This window comes from Nicotiana sylvestris, chromosome 6 (genome assembly GCF_000393655.2).
Source record: "Nicotiana sylvestris chromosome 6, ASM39365v2, whole genome shotgun sequence".
Lineage (NCBI taxonomy): Eukaryota > Viridiplantae > Streptophyta > Magnoliopsida > Solanales > Solanaceae > Nicotiana > Nicotiana sylvestris.
The window spans coordinates 75,224,157-75,247,221 of NC_091062.1; the positions used below are offsets into that span (position 1 = coordinate 75,224,157).

General features: G+C 39.6%; 1 long non-coding RNA gene across 1 annotated transcript; it reads left to right on the plus strand.

Annotated features, from left to right (window-relative positions):
- The first annotated feature begins 692 nt into the window (after positions 1–692).
- On the plus strand, positions 693–21,120 carry LOC104245344 (uncharacterized). Its single transcript, XR_715716.2, has 2 exons — positions 693–1,149; positions 20,889–21,120. It is a non-coding gene; the product is annotated as an uncharacterized lncRNA (long non-coding RNA).
- Positions 21,121–23,065: the final 1,945 nt, after the last annotated feature.

Below are 23,065 nucleotides of genomic sequence, written 5' to 3' on the forward strand. Positions count from 1 at the left end.
TTTGCCCAAAAACTCTTCATGTTTTCGAGAAAAGAGGGGCAGCTGTGAGCACCTAATTTTTGCCCTATATGAAAATAACTCCTAAACATAAATCAAGAATAATTTTAATGAATTTTAGGAGTATTTCTTTATTTAGTTGCATTTCATGCATGTTTAATGTTTTTAAAATCATAAAAATCATAAACAAATTGTCACGTTTTAATTTCATGCCATATTAGGATTAATTTGCATGTAGGAATTAATTTTATTAAGCAAACAATAACAAAAATGGTAATTATTACATATTTAGATTCTAGCCTTTAAAATTAGCATTTTTCTTTAATTTTAAGTTAGTTAATTGTTTTAATATTAAAAATAGATAAAGAATTCTAATTTCTACAAAAATAGATTGATTTAGGATTTTAATTAATTAAAGAAATGAAAAGGAAAAAACAAAGAAAAGAAAAATAGGAAGAATATATTTTGGTCTTGTTTCTTTTAAAATTGGGCCAATTCTTAAAATAACACTTATTAATTTTAAACCTCATCTCAATTGCCCAATCCACCCCAAGCCTGACCCAGTAAACCCTTCCCTCTCCATTAAAACACACATTAAAAGACCTAAAAAAGGGGATCAGATTTTTTCCATCTCTAGACCTAACATTAGAAGACCTTCCTAATTTTCCCTTCAGCAGCGGCGCAAGAGAGGAACTAAGGAAATGAACGCTCCATCTTGACTCCATGACAATGCCACACACATATTCTCTCTCTGTCTCCTTTCTTCTCATTCGACTAGACAAAAATACATCAGATCCCCTCCCATTCTGAAACCAACACCTTCCCCTTAAGATTTTTGAGAAATCCTCTCTCAAAAATTGAAAAGGGACACACACACACACACACATAAACGACTTCTTCTTCTTCTTAAAAAATAAAATAAATAATTTTTTTAGATTCGAAAATGGCATCCCAAATCAGAAAATTAGAAGCTAAAATGGAAAGAAAACTTGAATTTTCAATGGAGATTTGAAGAAGAATTGATTTCAAAGCTCGATTTCTTTTCGTTCTGGGTATCTAACAGCCCTTTTGGAGCTGTGGATTTGCTTAATTTTTGTCGCTGATTTTGTTGATTCGTCGCTAATTATTTATGCTCCTTTCGCTACTGCCAAGGTATGAACTCGTCTTTTAAGTCATGTACGCACTGATTTAGCATGTTATATTGTTATAAAGTTATAGTAGTTTATTCATGTGTTTGAGAATGTTCTCCAATGATTGATTGTAGATTTGACTTTGCTTTGAATTACTTTTATGTGTTGAACCAATGCACAAATCTGGGTGCAAGTATAAATTTATTTTGAGCACTATTAAGCTCTTGTTGTAGTAGGATTGGTTGCTGGAATTTTGAGCTAAAATGGTGTTGTTCTGGTTTGTTTGGTTTTTTTTATGAACTAGCTAAAATTACTGATTTGGAAGAGACAATGTCACGTTTTATATTCTGGCTATACACTGCATAAAATTGTTAAGATATGGTTTTGCTTCTAATTTCAGAACTACCAGAAAAAGGAAGTTATGAAAAAGGAATGAGAAATAAAGAGGTTTCATCTAAAATGTTGTAGAAAATTTGCAGATTTAAGCCAGTGTACTGGTCTTTCTTCCCCTTTTCCACATCGAGCAAATATTTGTACAAGTTCCAAATTGTGTTCTTACTATCAAAGTGCCTTAAAGCTGCTTTCAGTGGCTGTAGAACATTAAATTTATTGTCATTTGAGTTCTGTTATAGTATGACATTGCAGATGATTCACAATATTTTTTTATTCATAACTACTTATCCTTACAATAATCTTGAAGTAGCTTAGAAAGAAAAAATTATGAACATCCGTAGTTTGCTTTAAGTTGAGTGCAATCTTTTGAAATAAATTGAGGCGTGTCATTCTCAAATGAATCCTATAATCTATAGTCCTCACATCAATACCCAAACTAGTGTGAAAAAAATACTTGGAACATTCATGACTAGTGTAGAAAACACTTTGAACAATTCGTAGTTTGCTTTAGGCGCGTTTATAATAAAATTATCATAGCTACGGGTATGGCTCCCGTGATGTAGTTATGATACATAATTCCCAAATTTGGGTGTGCATTTCAAGTGACCCGATCGTAATAACTTCGAACATTAATAAAAATAAACATATTGCGAATCGCGGGAGCATTTCATGTAGCGTAATTTACGGTGTGTTCCAAAATGGCAAGTGTACGACAATCGTAACTTGTTCAAAAAATAATTCCATAAATCCTAAAAGCAGTTTAAAATAATTAAAAGAAGTTATAAAGTTAAAAATGCCCAATAGGTTTAAAACATGTAATAAATCTAATAATTAGGCCATTTAATAATAGTTAAAGCGACTGTGGTAGAATCACAGAACTTGGGAATGCCTAACTCCTTCTCCCGGTTTACAGAATTCCTTACTTAGAATTTCTGGTTCGCAGACTTTTAAATAAAGTCGAAAATTTCCTCGATTTGGGATTTAAATAAACCGGTGACTTGGGACACCATAAATTATCCCAAGTGGTGACTCTGAATTTAAATAAAATAATCCCATTACGAATTATATCACTTTAATTGAAAAAACTCCCTCATATTCCCACCTCGGGTGGTAAAAAGAAGGTATGACAGCGATAAGGATACTAGAAATATATGTAAGCTTAGAAAATGTGAGTTGAAATGGAGTTCCACCAATTCCGATTAATAGTTAACCCTTTGAAGGTGTATTTGGAGTTATTTATCAGAATAAGTACTATACCAAAGTGTATGGCCTGATCTGAAACCTATCTTTGCTAGATAAGAAGCCAAATGGTGATCGATTGGTTCCAATATAATCCTTTGTTTTGTCCATTCTAGATATGTTATTTAGTTTCGGAGAAGGCTCGTACTTTATATACTAATGATATATCTTATTTTTATGATGTTGTAACGACTCGGTCAGTCATTTTAAGAATTAATGCCCTGATCCCCTATTAACTATTTTTCCCATGTTTGTTTCTAAAGTTGTGATTTTCCGAGATGATTTGTTTTGAGTTTCGGAGTGTTTTGCGACACTTAGTCCCTAGAGGAGAGATTAAGCTTAAGAAATTTGGACCGTAGTCAGAGTAGTGTGAAGATGGTCTCAAAATAGAATTTTGTCAGTTTTGTTAGCTCCGTTGGGTGATTTCAGACTTAGGGGCGTGTTCGGATTTTGTTTTGGAGGTCCGTAGCTTATTTAGGCTTGAAATGCCGAAAGTTGAATTTTTGAAGATTCCGGTTTGATGGTGAGATGTTGATATCGGGGTCAAAATGGAATTCCGAAAGTTGGAGTATCTCCATAGTGTTGAATGCGATACGCTTGCAAAATTTCAAGTAATTCGGAAGAGGTTTGATAGACTTTTTGATCGAAAGCGTAATTTGAGAGTTTTGAGAGTTCTTAGGCTTGAATCCGATGTTAAATTGGTGTTTTGATGTTGTTTTGAGTGTTTCGAAGGTTGGAAAAAGTTTGAATGATGTTTTAAGATTTGTTGGCAGGTTTGGTTGATGTCCCGGAGGCCTCGGGTGTGTTTCTGAAGCTCAACGGACTATTTTTGGACTTGGAGAAGGATTAGATTTTTGGTGGTATTTGTTGCAGACTTTTCTTCATCGCGATCGCATGAGGAAGCTTGCGATCGTGAAGGCTTAGATGAGGCAGAGGGGATTTTTATTCTACGTGATCACGGGAAAGGTAGTGCGAATGCATAGTAAGGCAGAAGTTGAATCGCTAACGCGTGGGCTGCACCACGTTCGGGAAGAGGAAAAAGTGAGGCAGCTGAGGAGTGGAAGATTGCTCTTCGCGATTGCGTAACGTCAACCGCGATCGCGTAGAGCAGAGCAGTGCAACATCGCGATCGCGTAGTGTTTATCGCATTTGTGTAGGGTTAATTTGGGTGTCAGTAAAGTTGCTCTTCGCGATCACGTGGGAGTTTCCGCGATCGCGATTAAGGACGCGTCTGGACAGAACATAAAGTTCAAAATCGAGGGATTTGAGTTCATATCACAAAATTGAATTGGGAGCTCTGTAAGACGAGTTTTGGAGAGAATTTTGGAGGGAGTTTGCGGGTAATAATTCTTATCTCTTTTTTTCTTATAACCCATTAATCTAAACATGAATTCATCATCTAATTTCAGATTTGGGGTGAGAAATTGGGGAAAAAAATTGAAAAATTTCTTAGACCTAATTTTCGAGTTTTGATTGGGGATTTGACATCAGATTTGGATAATTTTGGTATGGTTAGACTCGTGAGTGAATGAGGATTCATAATCCGTAATTTTTACCCGATTCCGAGATGTGGGCCCGGGGGACTTTTTGGGCGATTTTCTTAATTTTGAGTGATAGCTTCGAATTAATTAGTGGAATTAGTTACTAAAAGTTATATTTACATTATGCAATTGATATGAATAGATTTGAGCCATTTGGAGTCGAGTACTCGTGGCAAGAGCGTGGATTTGGGTATATTTTTAAGCCGGTTCGAGGTAAGTGGCTTGCCTCACCTTGTGTGGGGGAACTCCCCTTAGGATTTGATATTGTTGATATTTGAGATGCCTTGTATGTGAGGTGACGAGTGCGTACTTGTGCTAATTGTTGAAAATATTGTTTTCATTAAGTAACTATAACTGTGTTTCCTTTCCTGTTTATACTACTTGTAATTTAAGCCTACTATTAGCTTAGGGAAGCATGTCTAATTGACTTAATTACTTTACTTACTCAAATTTCTTTATTTGAATTATGTGCAACATGCTAGGTTAGAAATACCTGTTTACCTTGGTATGATATTTGGATTGAACTGAATATTCTCCGTGCTGCTGCTGTCTGTTTACTTTGGGACTACGAGAAGGTATCCCGAGATATCCCCCCGCATGTTTACTTTGGGACTATGAGAAGGTATCCCGTGAGATCCCCCCTGCATGTTTACTTAGGGACTATGGATTTGTATTCCGGTAGATCCCCCTGCACATTATATTTGAACTACGGGACTGCACCCGGTAGATTCCCCCAGTACTGTGTATTTACATTTGGGACAACGGATCGGGATTTCAGTGGATCCGTGCGCACTATGAGCTAGACTATGGGAGGAAACCCGGGAGATCCACTGGATATTTACATTTGGGGACTACTGGAAGGTATCCTGGGAGATCCCCGGTTGTTATCTATGTGTTGAGCTGTATTTCTTCTGTGATTATTTTATCTCTACTATAGTTGTTGTTATTCTTATTATCTTGTGTTACTTCATACTATTAGCATTTAATTATATTACCGTATTCTATACTGTTTTACCTCGTTTTTCAGCTATAATTAGTAGGGCCCTGACCTTCCTCGTCACTACTCGACCGAGGTTGGGCTTGACACTTACTAAGTACCGCTGTGGTGTATCCATGCCCTTTCTGCGCATGTTTTTCATGTGCAGATCTAGGTACTTCGACTCAGCCCTACTACCCTTGAGGTGAGGCGATTCTCCAGAGACTTCGAGGTATATCTGCCGCGTCCGTAGACCGAGGAGTCCATTTCCATTCTCTCTTACAGTATTAGCCCTTATGTATTTACTTTTGTTTAGACATTCTAGAGTTAGACACTTGAAGTTATCCAACAGCTTGTGATTTCATGAGATTTTGGGTTTTGGGGAGTTGTTCAATTTTTGAGATCTTGTATTAGTATATGCCGAGCGACATCTTAAACGATTCTATATTTCCTTATAATCAATTTTTATTAGTTTTTCCGCATTTTGTTTCTTTTTCCAAAATTGTTAGGCTTGCCTAGTCGTAGAGACTAGGTGCCGTCAGGACAGTTCACGGAGGGCAAACTTGGGTCGTGACAAGTTGGTATCAGAGCTCTAGCTTCATAGTAGTCATGAATCACAAGTCAATTTATTAGAGTCTCGCGGATCGGTACGGAGACGTCTGTACTTATCTATGAGAGGCTATGTAACTGTTAGGAAAATTCCACTTCATTTGATTTCCTTCTCGTGCGAGATTTTGATATCACAATTATAAACTTCTGTCTTCTATTCTCTCACAGATGGTGAGGACACGTGCTATTAGAGATGATCAGGCACCCGCGCCCCCTACTAGAGCCGTCAGAGGTCGGGGCTGATGTAGAGGCCAAGGACACGTGCGTGGTGCAGCCAGAGCACCCGCGCGAGCTGCCACCGAGGTGCCACCTACAGTTCCATCTGGAGTCCATGCACCTGATACGCCTACTGCTACTACTACTCCAGCACTCCAGGAGACTTTTGCACAGTTCATGAGCATGTACACCATTCTGGCTCAGGCAGGGTTGCTTCCCCTTGCAGCAGCTACATCTCAGGCCGGGGAAGGAGCCCAGACTCTCGCTGCCTGCACTCCTGAGCAGTGAGTGCATGTTGATCAGGTATCAGAGATTATTCCTATACATCCTGCAGTCGCAGATCAGCCCGAGGACAGGGCAACGACTTCCAAGGATGAGCAGTTGAGGCTTGAGAGGTTTAAGAAGTACAAGCCTCTGTTATTCAGTGGTCTAGCATCAGATGATGCTCTGGAATTTCTAGATGAGTGCTACCGTATCCTCTATACCATGGGTATATCCGGATCGAACGGGGTTTCCTTCACTACCTTCCAGCTTCGAGGAGCCGCTTATGAGTGGTAGCGTACCTATGAGTTAGACAATCCGGGTGAGGTAGCTTCCCTAACTTGGACTCAATTTTCAGATATGTTCCTGAGAGAGTATGTTCCTTAGAGCCTCATGGACGCATGGCGCATAGAGTTTTAGTGTTTGCGCCAGGGTTCTACGACTGTCTCAGAGTATGCTGTCCATTTCACTAGCTTGGCTGGACATGCACCAGCTTTGGTTTCTACTATTCGTGAGAGGGTTTGCCAGTTTATTGAGGGGCTCATTCCTAGCATCAGGTCTAGCATGGCTCGTGAGTTGGAGATGCATATTTCTTATCAGCAAGTGGTGAGAATTGCTAGGAGAGTGGAGGGTATGCATACTAGGGATAGAGAGGAGAGGGATGCCAAGAGGTCTCGAGAGTCGGGCCATTATTCTGGTGCTCCAGCTACAGTTCATCATGGTAGGGGTTATACGAGTCGCGTTGTTCATTCAGCTCTTTCAGTAGCCAGAGGTATTCCAGCTCTTCCTAGGCCTCAAAAGCCTTATTATGTACCTCCAGTATCTAGTGCGCCTCCTGCACGGGGTGCTTTCAGTGGTCAGTCCAGCAGATCTGGCCCGACCTAGTCACAGCCACAATATCCTCCCAGAGCTTGTTTTGAATGTGGTGACACCTGCCATATGGTGAGGGATTGCCCCAAACTTAGGAGGGGTGCATCTCTACAGACTTCTAAGACACAACGTGCCCCGCAGAGTTCTCAGGCTATGGTTACAGCTCCAGTTTCTACCCCACCTACTCAGCCAACTAGAGGTAGAGGTCGAGGAGGTAGAGGTTACCCTAGAGGGGGAGGCCAGGCCAAATATTATGCCCTTTTTGCCCGTACCGAGGCTGTCGCCTCCGATTCTGTCATCATAGGTATTGTCCTGGTTTGTCATAGAGATGCATCACTTTTATTCGATCTAGGATCCACATATTCTTATGTGTCTTCTTATATTGCCCCGCATTGTGGTATATCTCGGGATTCTTTGAGTTCCCCTGTTTATGTTTCTACTCCTGTGGGAGATTCTCTTATTGTGGACCACATTTATCGGTCGTGTGTGGTTGCTCTTAGTGGTTTTGAGAACAGAGACGATTTATTATTGCTCAGCATGGTAGATTTTGATGTTATCTTGGGCATGGACTAGTTGTCGCCCCATTATGCTATTCTTGATTGTCATGCCAAAACCGTGACACTGGCTATACCAGGTGTACCACGAGTAGAGTGGAGGGGTACCTTAGATCATAATTCTAGTAGAGTTATTTCATTCTTTAAGGCTCAACGTATGGTTTAGAAGGGGTGTGACGCGTATCTAGCTTATGTGAGAGATGTTAGTATTGATACCCCTACAGTTGATTCAGTCGCAGTAGTACGGGATTTTTTTGAAGTGTTTCCAGCTGATCTTTTGGGCATGCCGCCCGATAGAGATATTGATTTTGGCATTGATCTGTTGCCGGGCACTTAGCCCATTTCTATTCCTCCGTATCGTATGACCCCTCCTAAGTTGAAGGAGTTGAAGGATCAGTTACAAGAATTGCTTGATAAGGGTTTTATTCGGCCCAGTGTATCACCTTGGGGTGCCTGTCATCTTTGTGAAGAAAAAGGATGGTTCTATGCATATGTGTATTGATTATTGCCAGCCGAACAAAGTTATAGTGAAGAACCGTTATCTTTTTCCCCGAATTGATGATTTGTTTGACTATCTACAGGGTGCACGAGTGTTTTCTAATATTGACTTACGTTTAGGTTACCATTAGTTGAAGATTCGGGAGCCAGATATCCCGAAGACTGCTTTCAGGACTCGGTATGGTCATTACGAGTTCCTTGTTATGTCATTTGGGCTGACTAATGCCCTAGCAACCTTCATACATTTGATGCATAGTGTGTTCCAGCCATATCTTGACTCGTTCGTCATTGTCTTCATTGATGATATTCTGGTATACTCTTGGAGTTGGGAAGATCATGAGCAACACCTAAGGACAATGCTTCAGACTTTGAGGGAAAAGAAGTTATATGCAAAGTTCTCGAAATGTGAGTTTTGGTTGGATTCTATGGCATTCTTGTGTCACGTGGTGTCCAGTGAGGGGATAAAGGTGGACCCGAAGAAAGTGGAAGCAATGAAGAGTTGGCCCAGACCATTCTCAGCTATAGAGGTCCGCAATTTTCTTGGCTTGGCGGGTCATTACCGTCGATTTGTTAAGGGGTTTTCATCTATTGCAGCACCTATGACCAGACTAACCTAGAAGGGTGCTCCGTTCTAGTGGAAGAAAGAGTGTGAGGCGAGATTTCAGAAGCTTAAGACAGCTTTGACTACAACCCCAATTTTGATATTACCTACAGGTTCGGGGTCTTATACCGTCTATTGTTATGCTTGGAGGATTGGCCTTGGAGCGGTATTGATGTAGGACGGTAGGGTGATTGCCTACGTGTTCAGACAATTTTAAGGTACATGAGAAGAATTATCCTGTCCATGATCTCAAGTTAGCTGCTATTGTTCACGCCTTGAAGATCTGGCGTCATTATTTGTACGAGCTGCCTTGTGAGATTTATACTAATCACCGGAGTTTCCAGCATCTGTTCAAGTAGAAGGACCTTAATTTGCATTAGAGGAGGTGGTTAGAGTTGTTGAAAGAGTACGATATCACTATTTTGTATCACCCGGTCAAGGCCAATGTGGTGGCCGATGCTTTGAGTCTCCGGGCGAAGAGTTTGGGGAGTTTGGCTTATTTACCAGCAGCAGAGAGACCCATGGCGATGGGTGTTCAAGCCTTAGCCAGCCAGTTTGTGAGATTGATCTTTCGGAGCCCAGTCGGGTTTTAGCTTGCGTGATTTCTCGGTCTTCCTTATTTGATCGTATCAAAAAGCGTCAGCTTGATGACCCTCATTTGCTTTTCCTCAAGGACAAGGTCATGCATGACGATGCCGGAGATGTGACTATTGGTGATGACAGGGTATTGAGGATGCAAGGTCAGATTTGTGTACCCAATGTTGATGGGCTTCGGGAGTTGATTCTAGAGGAGGCCCATAGTTCGCGGTATTCCATTCATCCGGGTGCCGCGAAGATGTACCAGGATTTGAGGTAGCACTATTAGTTGAGGCAGATGAAGAAAGATATAGCTAGGTTTGTAGCTCGGTGCCTCAATTGTTAGCAGGTGAAGTACGAGCACCAGGACCGGGTGGGTTGCTTCAGCAGATAGAGATTCCGGAGTGGAAGTGGGAGTGGATCACCATGGACTTCGTGTTAGGCTCTCACGGACTTTGAGAAAGTTCAATGCCATTTAGGTGATTATGGATCGGCTGACCACGTCCACGCACTTTATTTCTGTGTGTACTACCTATTCTCCGGAGTAATTGGCGGAGATTTATATCCAAGAGATTGTTCATCTACATGGTATTCCAGTTTCCATCATTTTAGATAGAGGTACTCAGTTCACATCACGGTTCTAGAGGGTAGTACAACATGAGTTAGGTACTCGGGTGGAATTGAGCACAACATTTTACCCCCAGATGAACGGATAGTCCGAGTGCACTATTCAGATTCTTGAGGATATGCTCCGTGCGTGTGTGATGGAGTTCGGAGGTTCTTGGGATCAGTTCTTGCCACTGGCGGAGTTTGCCTACAATAACAGCTATCAATCCAGCATTAAGATTGAACCGTATGAGGCCTTGTATGGTAGGCAGTGTAGATCCCCGATGGGTTGATTTGAGCCGGGTAAGGCTATATTATTGGGCACAGACTTGGTTCAGGACGCTTTGGAGAAGGTTAAGGTAATCCAGGATAGACTCCGTACAACCCAGTCCATACAGAAGAGTTACGCAAACCAGAAGGTTCGTGATGTTTCCTATATGGTTGGAGAGCGGGTTCTGCTTCGGGTTTTGCCTATGAAGGGTGTTATGAGATTTGGGAAGAAAGGGAAATTGAGTCCGAGGTTTATTGGTCCTTTTGAGATATTAAGACGTGTTGGGAAGGTTGCTAATGAGCTTGCCTTACCTCCCAGCCTGGCAGGAATTCATCCGGTATTTCATGTTTCGATGCTCCGGAGGTATCACAGTGATTTGTCGCACGTGTTTGATTTTAGTTCAGTCCATTGGGACAAGGATCTATCTTATTTTCAGGAGCCAGTGGCGATATTGGATATGCAGGTTTGAAAGTTGAGGTCAAAGAACATTGCATTAGTGAAGGTTCAGTGGCGGGGTCAGCCGGTCGAGAAGGTGACCTGGGAGACCGAGCAGGATATGTGCAGCTGTTGCCCTCATCTTTTCACTACTTCAGGTATGTCTCTATGCTCGCTCGAGGATGAAAGAATGTTTAAGTATAGGAGGATATAACGACCCGGCCGATCATTTTAAGAATTAATGCCCCGATCCCCTATTAACTATTTTCCCAGTGTTTGTTTCTTCTATTGTGATTTGTTGGGATGATTTGTTTTGCGTTTCGGAGTGTTTTGGGACACTTAGTCCCTAAAGGAGAGCTTAAGCTTTAGAAATTTGGACCGTAGTCGAAGCAGTATGAAGACGACCTCGGAATGGAATTCCGTCAGTTTCGTTAGCTCCGTTGGGTGATTTCAAACTTAGGGGTGTTTGGATTTTGTTTTAGAGGTCCGTAGCTTATTTAGGCTTGATATGCTGAAAGATGAATTTTTTAAGTTTCCGGTTTGATGGTGACATTTTGATATCGGGGTCGGAATGGAATTCCGAAAAATGGAGTAGCTCCCTAGTGTTGAATGTGATGTGTTTGCAAATTCAAGTCATTCGAACGAGGTTTGATAGACTTTTTGATCCAAAGCGTAATTTGAGAGTTTTTGGAGTTCTTAGGCTTGAATCCGATGTTAAATTGGTGTTTAGATGTTGTTTTGAACATTCCGAAGGTTGGAACAAGTTTGAATGTTGTTTTAGGATTGGTTGGCATGTTTGGTTGAAGTGACGGGGGCCTCGGGTGTGTTTTGGATGCTCAACGACCCATTTTTGGACTTGGACAAGGATCAGATTTTGCTGGTATTTGTTGCAAACTTTTCTACATCGCGATCGCGTGAGGAGGCTCGCGATCGCGAAGGATTAGATGAGGCAGATGGGATTTTTGTTCTACGCGATCGCGGGAAAGGGAGTGCGAACACGTAGTATTGACAGAAGTTGAATTGCGAACGCGTAGGCTACGCCGCGTTCGCAAAGAGGAAGAAGTGAGGCAGTTGAGGAGTGGAAGATTGCTCTTCGCGATCGCGTGAGGTCAACCGCGATCGCATTGAGATGAGCAGTGCAACATCGCGACCATGTAGTGTTTATTGTGTTTGCGTATGATTAATTTGGGGGTTAGTGAAGTTGCTCTTCGCCATCGCGTGGGAGTTTCCGCGAATGCGATTAAGGACGCGTCTGGGCAGAACATAAAGTTCAAAATCGAGGGATTTGAGTTCATATCACAAAATTGAATTGGGATCTCGGTAGGAGACGAATTTTGGAGAGATTTTCGGAGGGAGTTTGCGGGTAATGATTCTTAACTCCTTTTTGCTTATAACCCATTAATCTAAATATGAATTGATCATCTAATTTCGGATTTGGGGTGAGAAATTAAGGAAAAAAATTGGAAAAGTTCTTAGACCTAATTTTCGAGTTTTGATTGGGGATTTGACATCAGATTTGGATAATAATGGTATGATTAAACTCATGAGTGAATGAGGATTCATAATCCGAAACTTTTACCCAATTCCGAGATGTGGGACCGCGGGACTTTTTGGGTAATTTTCTTAATTTTGCGTGTTAGCTTCAAATTAATTAGTGGAATTAGTTACTTAAAGTTATATTTACATTGTACATGAGGTGACGAGTGCATACTTGTGCTAGTTGTTGAAAATCCTATTTTCATTAAGTAACTATACCTGTGTTTCCTTTCCTATTTATACTACTTGCAATTTAAGCGCACTATTAGCTTAGGGAGGCATGTCTAATTGAATTAATTGCTTTACTTGCTCAAATTACTTTATTTGAATTTTGTGCAGGATGCTAGGTTAGAAATACCTGTTTGCCCTTGTATGAAATTCGGATTGAATTGAATATTCTCCGTGTTGCTGCTGTGTGTTTACTTTGGGACTACGGGATAGTATCCCGGGAGATCTCCCTGCATGTTTACTTTGGGACTACGGATTTGTATTCTGGTAGATTTCCCTGCACATTATATTGGAACTACGGGATTACACCTAGTAGATTCCCCCAGTACTGGGTATTTACATTTGGGACTACGGATTGGGATTTCGGTAGATCCCCGCGCACTATGAGCTGGATTACGGGACGACATCGGGGAGATCCACTAGATATTTACATTTGGGGACTACAGGACAGTATCCTGGGAGATCCTCGGTTGTTATCTCTGTGTTAAGCTGTATTCCTTATGTGATTATTTTGTCTCTGTTATAGTTGTTGTTATTCTTATTATCCTGTGTTACTTCATATTGTTAGCATTAATTATATTGTCGTATTATATACTATTTTACCTCATTTTTCAACTATAATTAGTAGGGCCCTGACCTTCCTCGTCACTCCTCGACCAAGGTTAGGCTTGGCACTTACTGAGTACAGCTGTGGTGTACTCATGCCCTTTCTGCACATGTTTTTTTATGTGTAGATCAAGGTACTTCGACTCAGCCCTACTGCCCTTGAGGCGAGGCGATTCTCTAGAGACTTCAAGGTATATCTGCCGCGTCCGCAGACCAAAAAGTCCCTTTCCATTCTCTCTTACAGTATTGTCCCTTCTGTATTTACTTTTGTTTAGACATTTTGGAGTTAGACACTTGAAGTTATTCAACAACTTGTGATTTCATGAGATTCCGGGTTTTGGGGAGTTGTTCAATTTTTGAGATCTTGTATTAGTATATGTCGAGCAACATCTTAAACGCTTCTATATTTGCTTATCTTCAGTTTTTATTCTTTTTTATGCATTTTGTTTCTTTTTTCGAAATTGTTAGGATTACCTTGTCGTAGAGACTAGGTTCCATCACGACAGTTCACGGAGGGCGAACTTGGGTCATGACAGATGTGATATCTCGGATGACAAACTTAAAGAAATAGGAATTGGATATGTCTACCTACTTGGGACAGGTGCATGCAGTTATGGAGGAATTTGAGAAGTTGATGCCAGTCACTGATAGTGTTGAAAACAATAAGAGCAACGACAAAAGGTGTTTCTAGTTCTTACACTTGCTGGACTGCCTAACGAGCTTAACTTAGTGCGAGACAATATTTTGGCTAGTACTTCGATCCCTATAGTTGATGAACTATTATCTTGATTGATTTGTCTTGTTGTGCCACCTAGTCACATAGTGGTCTCACCACCAACTGTTGATTCCTCTATTCTGGCATCTCAGACAATGGAAAATCGGACATCTCAGGCTATAGAGAATCGACAAGGAGGAGATCATTTTGGTAGATCTCGACCCAAGTGTTCTTATTGTAATAAACATGGATACACTCGTGAAGTGTGCTATCCTTTACATGGTCCACTACCTAGAAACGCTCATATTGCTCAAACTAAGACTACAATATAATCAGGGATTTTCTTTATCTATAGGGGAATATAATGAGTTCCTTCGATATCGAGGAAGTAAGCAGACATCTCCACAAGTAGCCTCAGTTGCCCAGAGTGATACTCTTTTTGCTAGTAATTCTTGTGATAATGTTTCTCAGTCTAGTACTCTTGGATCGTGGGTTATGCACTCAAGATCTTCTGATCATATCTTTGGTAATAAATCACTTTTGTCAAATTTTGTGTATTCACCGTCTTCCTACTATTACTTTAGCCAATGGGTTTCAAACTAAAGCAAAAGGAATTGGACAAGCTAATCCCTCATCTTCTGTCACTCTAGATTCCATGCTTTATATCTTTGGCTGTCCTTTTAGTCTTGCATCTATTAGTCGTTTGACTCGTTCCCTTCATTGTGGTATATATTTTTTGATGATTCTTTTATTATGCAGGACCGCAGTATGGGGCAGGCGATTGGCACAAGCCTGAATCACAGGGCATTTACTACCTTAACTCACTGTATCCCTTCATAACTTATCCAGTAACATATCCTCCAAACCTAATTTACGAACGCTCAGGACATCTGAGTTTATCCAAGCTTTAGAATATGGTGCCTAATTGTCTAGTTTGTCTACATTAGATTGTGAGTCGTGTCAACTTGGTAAACATACCCGAGCCACCTTTTCACGTAGTACTGAGAATCTCTTAGAGTTTATTTTCTCTTTAGTTCATTCTGATATATGGGGTCCTAGTAAAGTTAGTTCAACCTTAAGATTTCGTTATTTTGTTAGTTTCATTGATGATTACTCAATATGTACTTGGATTTTCCTAATGAATAGTCATTATGAGTTGTTATCTATCTTCCAGAACTTTTGTGTTAAAATTAAAAATCAATTTTCTATTTCTATTCGCACTTTTCATAGTGATAATGCTTTAGAATACTTATCCTCTCAGTTTCAATAGTTTATGACCTCTCACGGACTTATCCATAAATATACCCCTCAGCAGAATGGGGTAGCAGAGAAAAACAATAGGCATCTCTTTGAAACTACTCGCACACTTCTCATTCAATCCTATGTTCTACTACCTTTTTTAGGCGATGCAGTTTTTACAGCTTGTTACTTGATTAATTAAATGCCTTCATCTGCTATCCAAATACAAATTCCACATTTAGTTTTTTTCCCTAAGTCACCCTTACACTCTCTTTCTCCTCGTGTTTTTGGGAGTATATGTTTTGTTCACAACATAGATCCTAGAAAAGATAGGTTAGCTCCCCGTGCTATTAAGTGTGTCTTCTTTGGTTAATCTACGTTCAAAAGGGGTATCGCTGCTACTCACCTGATCTTCGTAGGTAACTTATGTCATCCGATGTCACATTTTTTAAGTCTCAACCTTATTTTACTTCTTTTGATCTTCTTAATAAATCTGAGGTCATACTTGTACCTAATTGTGAAGAATCCACTTCCACAGCACCACCACAACTACTATTTCCTATATAGATTTTTAAGGAGTCTACATTTTCTCCTCCTATATCCCCCAGCCATAAGGCCACCACTCTTGACTTATCATCATCGTCCACATCCATCATCAGGCCCCTATGATTTATGTCTTGTGTCATATTCTGCATATATTGCGGACTCGTCTCCTCCTAGTCCACCGATTGCACTCCAAAAAGGTGTACGATCTGTACTTAATCCTAATTCCCATTATGTTAATTTTAGTTATCATTACCTATTATCACCTCATTATGCTTTTGTATCATCTTTATCCAGTGTTTCCATCCCTAAGTCTACAGGTGAAGCACTATCTCATCCAGGATGGTGGTAGGCTGTGTTTGACAAGATGTCTGCTTTATATGTGAGTGATACTTGGGAGCTTATTCCTCTTCCTTCTAGTAAGCCTAATGTTGGTTGTCATTGGGTTTATACAATCACATCCAGCATGGATGGCTAGGTTGATCGGCTTAAGGCTCGTCTTATTGCAACAGAATACACTCAGATATGTGGGCTTGATTATAGAGACACTTTCTCTCTCCCGTGGCTAATGTAGCATCTGTTCGGCTCTTTTTGTCCATAGCTGCTACTCGTCATTGGCCTCATTATAAGTTAGACATTAAGAATGCTTTTCTCTACGGTGATCTTGAGGAAGAAGTTTATATAGAGAAACCACCAGATTTTGTTGCTCAAGGTGGAGTTTAGTGGTCTTGTCTGCAGATTGCGTAAGTCATTCTATGGTTTGATAGTCTCCCTAAGCCTGACTTTGTAGTTTCAGCACAGTAATTCTAGAGTTCGGCATGAATCATAGTGAAGCTGATCACTTTGTGTTTTATCAATATTATGCTCCTAATCTATGTGTTTATCTGGTGGTTTATGTTGGTGATATTGTTATTGCTAGCAATGATCAGGATAGCATTACTAATCTAAGCAGAATCTCTTTCAACACTTTCAAACTAAGGATCTGGGTTGATTGAAGAATTTTCTAAGTATTGATGTCTCTCAGTCTAGCTCAAGTATTATTATTTCACAGCGAAAGTATGCCTTAGACATTCTTGAGGAGAGAGGAATAATGGGTTGCAGACCTGTTGACACTCATATGGATTTGAGTGCTAAGCTTCTGTAGGACATGGGAAGCCTCTTATCTTCCTGCGAGATATATGAGGTTGGTTGGCAAATTGAATTACCTCACACTGACTAGACCTGACATTTCTTTTCCTATGAGTTTTGTAATCCAATTTATAGATTCTCCATGTGATAGTCATTGGGATGCTGTTGTTCACATTCTTCGGTATATAAAGCCAGCTCCAAGGAAAGGATTACTATTTGAGGATCAAGGCCACAAATAGATTGTTGGGTACATAGATGCTGATTGGGCCGGATCACCTTCTGATAGACATTCTTTGTCTAGATATTGTGTTTTAGTAGGAGGTAGTTTAGTCTCTTGGAATAGCAAGAAACAAAATATAGTTACTCGATCTAGCATAGAAGCAGAGTATGAGGACATGACTATGGTATTCGGGTCAAGTAGTTGCTCAAGAAGTCAAAGTTCGGAGAAATCAGCAAGATGGAACTCGTGTATGATAATCAAGTTGCTCTATATATTACGTCAAATACGATGTCCCATGAGAGGACTAAACGCATTGAGATCGACTGTCACTTTGTCAAAGAAAAGATACTCTTAGGAGATATTGTTACAAAGTTTGTAAAGTCAAATGATCAACTTGCAGATATTTTCACTAAGTCTCTTACTCATTTTCGTATTAGTTAAATCTATAACAAGCTCGGTACATATGATTTATATGCACTTTCTTGAGGGGGAGTGTTAAATAGTTAGTAATGTATAGTGTCCCGCATTGGGAAGTAAATACCTATTATTATGTCATTACTGTATATAAATAGGTCATTGTACAACACATAGACATAATTAATGAAACTTTTTCATGTTATACTTCTCATATGGGACTTGTGTGCAAAGTTTGGTTGTTATCGGATTTGCTAGGCTTAAATCTGATGCTTGGTTTGAAGTTTTAAAGTTCTTGACCTTAAGAGAAGTTCAACTATTTTTTTTGTCTTTGACTCGTTGATGTTATGTTATTGTATGTGTTTGGAGGCTTTGAATAGGTCCGAGTAGTGTTTATAGACTTGTTGGTGTGATTGGACAGGGTCCCAGGTGGCTCGGATGATTTTTGGACCACCCGGAGCATTGTTGGAATTGTAAAATTTTGCTAGTGTCAGGTCTTTCTTCACGATCGCGGAGCATATTTGGTGCTAGGCAGGTTTATTCTTCGCATTCGTGACTGGGATGTCTGTTCACGGTGTGTTGTGGCAGATTGGCCTTCGCGTTCATGCCTTGGTGGTCATGTTCGTGTATCTTTAAGGAAGGTTGGGTATTGGCTGGGCTTGGCTTTTGTGATCGTAGGTGGAGGCTCGTGTTTGCGTAGGTCTAGGGTAACCGTGCATCACGTTCCAAGGGGGAAGCTGCATTTGTGAAGGGTTATTTTGAATTGTTGCATGTTGTGCTTTGTGAACGCGAGGCACATGCTGCGTTCGCGAAGAGAACTCCTAGGCAAAACTTATAAATGACTTATTTTAAGATTTTAGCCCATTTTTTCATATTTTGAACCCTAAACTTAGAGATGGGCAATGTTTGAAGAGGATGTTCAGACAATGCAAGAGGGTAAGTGATTTATACTTGATTTTAATATAATATCTTGTTGTCCCATGTATTATTACACCTAGATTATGGCACATGAATGAGAAATTTGGGGGGTTTTTTACTATGATTTTAGAAAATAAAAATTGGAGATTTGGGAGTCGATTTGGACTTTGCTTTGGGATCTAATCATATCTTTGTACTCGTGGGATTATGGGTAGTCAGGATTGTAATGACTCAACTGGTCGTTTTGTGTAGTTGAGCCCCGTTTTCCCGTTTGAAGCTTCCCATATATGCATTGGTGGTTTTATGACTTGCAAAGATGGTCGGTTTCGTTTCGGGGTTGTTTTTGGAATGATTTGGGTCGATTGTTTATTAGATTAGAAGTTTAAGCTAGAAATGTTAATGAAGGTTTGAATTTTGTAAAAACAACCCCGGAATGGCAATTTGATGGTTCCAATAGGTTCGTATAATGATTTTGGACTTAGGCATATGCCCAAAGTTGGATTCGGAGGGTCCTAGTTGATTTGGCTTGTTTTGCCGAAAGTTGGCTATTTGAAGGTTTAAAAATTTCCTAAGTTTGACTGTAGGTTTACTTCTTGTATATCAGACACAAAGTTTGGTTTTGAGACTTAAAATGGGTCCGTTTTGTTGGAACTTGTATTGCAAAGTTTGGTGTCATTTCGAGTTGGTTTGATAGGAATCGAACGCTTGGTTGTGATACTAATGATTCCCGAGTTTCATTGTAAATTTTCATGTGTTTTGGTATCTAATTCGTGATTTCGGATATTATTTTGGTATTTTGAGAGCGAGAATGAGTTCGTATGATATTTTTAGACTTGTGTGGATGTTTGTTGTGGATTTTGCTGGTGCTGGAAAGATGTTGCAGGTCTTGAAAATGCGAGATCTTGTTCACATTTGCAAGGTGGGAAGCACATTTGCAAGATATGAAGCGTATTTGTAGGGTGGGAAGCGCATTTGCAAGGTGGGCTTGGGGCTGCAGTATTCGCATTTGCCAACTTTGCATCGCATTTGCGATTGGGGCTCCTGGACACGATCGCTTTTGCGAAGGGGCTTGATGTCGCATTTGTGACATTTTCTGGGATCAACAAACACTGTATTTGCAATGGATTTTCCGCATTTGCATCTTCCGCCGCTGAACAAAAGGTTGGGATTTCGGGACTTAGTCTCATTTATCACATATTTTAAGTCCTGGACTCGGTAAGAGGCCATTTTAGGAGGAGATTTTCATACACAACTATGAGGTTAATGCTTTTGATCCATTTTTTATTATATAACATGATTGTTTATGTGATTTAACATCTATATCATGAGAATTGCAGGGAATTTTTGTCTATTTTTGAAAAATAAAAATTTGAGATTTGAGAGTCGAATTGGACTCAGATTTGAAAATAAAATACATATATGAACTTGTAGGTTTATGGGTAGTCGCGATCTACCTTTTAACTCGGGGTTTGACCTGGCGGACCCAAGGTTGAATTTTGAAAAATTGTGTAAACATCTTAATTTTATTAATTGAAATTGGTTTTCTATTTCATTGTTTGATATCATTAAGTCTTTTTGGTTAGATTTGAGCCGAGTTGAGGTGAACGTTAAGGGAAAAGCTGTTTTTGAGTGTTGAATTGGCCTAATTGAGGTAAATATCTTTCTTAACTTTGTGTGGGGGAAACTTTCACTTATGATTTGGTCTAATTGTATTATTTGTACTATATGAAAAGATGTGTACATGAGGTGACGAGTGTGTATATGGGCTTATGTGTGGAGATTGATCGGGTTAGATTCTTTGGCTATTAATTTGCATTGAATTGAAGTTGTTTTTATATGGAACAGATTTGATTGTTGACTTTTTCTCCGTTTTATTGTGTTTCTATTGTAATTATTGTATACATTCTTATTAAGACGTGGTTTATGTATTGTTGTGACATTGGTATTATCATTCGGGAAATGTGGTGGCGTATGTCCACGTGTGGCATGAGTTGATTGTTGTATTGTGATGAGATGCGCATAAGGTGGCGTAAGGGTGGTGTGAATTGATGCGTTGCAGCGAGATAAATGGGCTTATATGCATGTTGCTAGTAAGGGGAATGCTCCACTGTAAGGCACATGCGGAGAGATAAGGGGGCTTACACGAGTGAAGCTATTTGGGGAAAATGCTTTAAAATGTGAAGCTCACATGGTGTTATTAGGATGATTTGTGATTTGTGACTCGTGATTTGTGATTATGAGGTGTGGTCCCTCGGGGTGATTCTTGTTGTAAATCTTGTGTTGGAACAACTTGAGGATTTGAACTGCCATTGTTTTCCTTATTTGATTCACTTGTATTTTAACTTTGTTTGGGTTAACTTTTTATGTTATCACATGTTTACTCTCTATTTCCATTTATCGTTTTGCTCTCCGTTGTTAGCTTTATATTGGTTTTCTGCACAGATTTTATCCAGTGAGGGTCTTCACTTAAAACTCGTCACTACTTTAGCGCGGTTAGTTTTGATACTTACTGGGCACCATTTGTGGTGTACTTATACTATGCTTCTGCATATTTTTGTGCATATCTAGGTACCTCTAAGTGTGCCGGTCATTAGTATGCTAATTTCGGGATTGCTGTGGAGACTTCAAGGTATACCTGTTGTTCCGCTTGCAAGTCTGAAAGTCACCTTCTAGTGTCTTTATTATTACTATTATTTTTATTGCAAAACAATGATGTATTTTGAGATTCTAATGTATTTTCAGTAGAGCTTATAAATCCATACTACTAGTTTTAGAATGTATTACTATTGATCCTTTTTCAGCTATGTTATGCCATTTATCAATTTTTACTTAATAGTTAAATGGTTTTAATCTATAAATCTCAGCATGTTCTAGGATTAACTGTCGCGCCCCATTTTCATGAAAAAGCGGGTTTCGACATGTGACAACTCTTTTAAATGGGGGTTAAAATAGAAGAGTCTCCACCTAACTATTTTTAAGGTGCGTTAGGGCACCTATTTACGAATAACTCTGCTTGACTAGTGAATGCCACCAAAGATCGGGTAAGGACTCAAATTACCTCGGAGAGAAGGTGTTAGGCACTCTTTGATATCCACAATTGTGGGTCCCGACCGAACTTTAAACTATGTGGATTATGTAATTAGGCTAGGTGATCAAATAAATAATGAGAGATTAGAGGTCGAAGAGTCTTATTATAACATATGAGAATTGGTATGAATCTTAATATGACTACAAGGATACAACTACATTGGTCTATATTAAATGACTAAGTGTAGATAACAAGTGTATGAAGGAAAGAAGGGGGGGTGTGGGAGTCCTAAGTTTTTTAACCTAAAGGATCACCCCGTACAACATAAATAATACTTCATAACTCCCTTAAGGTATGGGGTTTCTCATATTATTCAGCGGGCACAAACTATCATCTCTTGTTGCCCAATTACTATGTTGAAGTTGTTTACTTAAAGGCACTCTAATTCAATTCTAAGTCGTGTCCTATGCTTGTATTAACCGTCCCATGCATATGGTCCAGGAGGCTTTGGACCTACTATTTGGGTGGTTCTAGACTTTACTTAGCACGCTCAAATTGATAAAACTAGGCGACATTCAAAACAGGTAGGACTGCACATAATAACAATGAAAGGCTCAAGTTAGCCTCCACATATAAGCACAAAAAGCATGTATCAGTCACAAATTTTCAAATGAGGCAGTATATGATGTTAGTCGTTACATCCTATAGGCAGGATTTCTATGTGATTCTGATTTCCAGTATTATATGGGCAATGCGGTAATTTTTGGACTAACGTATAGGCAAACTGAATGTTGCAAGTCCTATAGACATGATATCTAATTGTTGCATAAATAAACAATGAAAAAAATCATAGTTATAAATTACTAATGCTGGTTTTATAGACATACGTCTCAGACAGGCAACAGTGTAATGAAAACAACGGGAATAGTCGATTAGAATATTAGAATCCTATAGCCATGATATCCAGATGAGCAGTGCACTAAAAGTAACAAAAGAAATTGATAAATTGATTACTTGAAGTCGTATAGGCATGGTATCTAGGTCAACAAGGCGTACGTTATACATCTTATATGCATGCTGCCTAAATGAAACAATACAAAAATAGCACAAAGTAATTGATTAATTAGTTAAGATCCTATAGTCATGGTATCTAGGTAAGTAAAAAATATTGCATTGATGCGCCCTATAGATATGTTATCTAAGAGTGTTGAATAGTAGACATGGAAACAAGTGCAGTATATCTGATAAATAAAGTGTCCTATGTTCGAGATTCTTATAGGCATGCTTTCTACACATGAAACTAAATAACATATAAGGCATGTTGAATAATATAGCAAATAGACCACATAGACCTTATATGCATGTCTTCTACCCTTTTATGTAACTATTAGAATATACTCGTTTCCCCAATTTCACTAGTACCACAATTATTTATTTACAGGTTATTACAGGCCCAAGAATGATATAATACAGACTTGAAAATGACAAAGCATAGGCTGAAACAAATAGAAGCCTACTAGAGCAATTACGGAAGTAACCCAGGGATATCCCAAACCTTCAACAGTCTCACTCTCCGGACAAATGACTGGCCCAAACCATAGGCTCACAAGACAATCAGAGTGCACCTGAATCCAGTTCCCCAGATCCAACAACACACATGGCCCATTTCCAAGCCCAATGAATAACTTACTCACCCAACCGAATGCTAAATTTAACT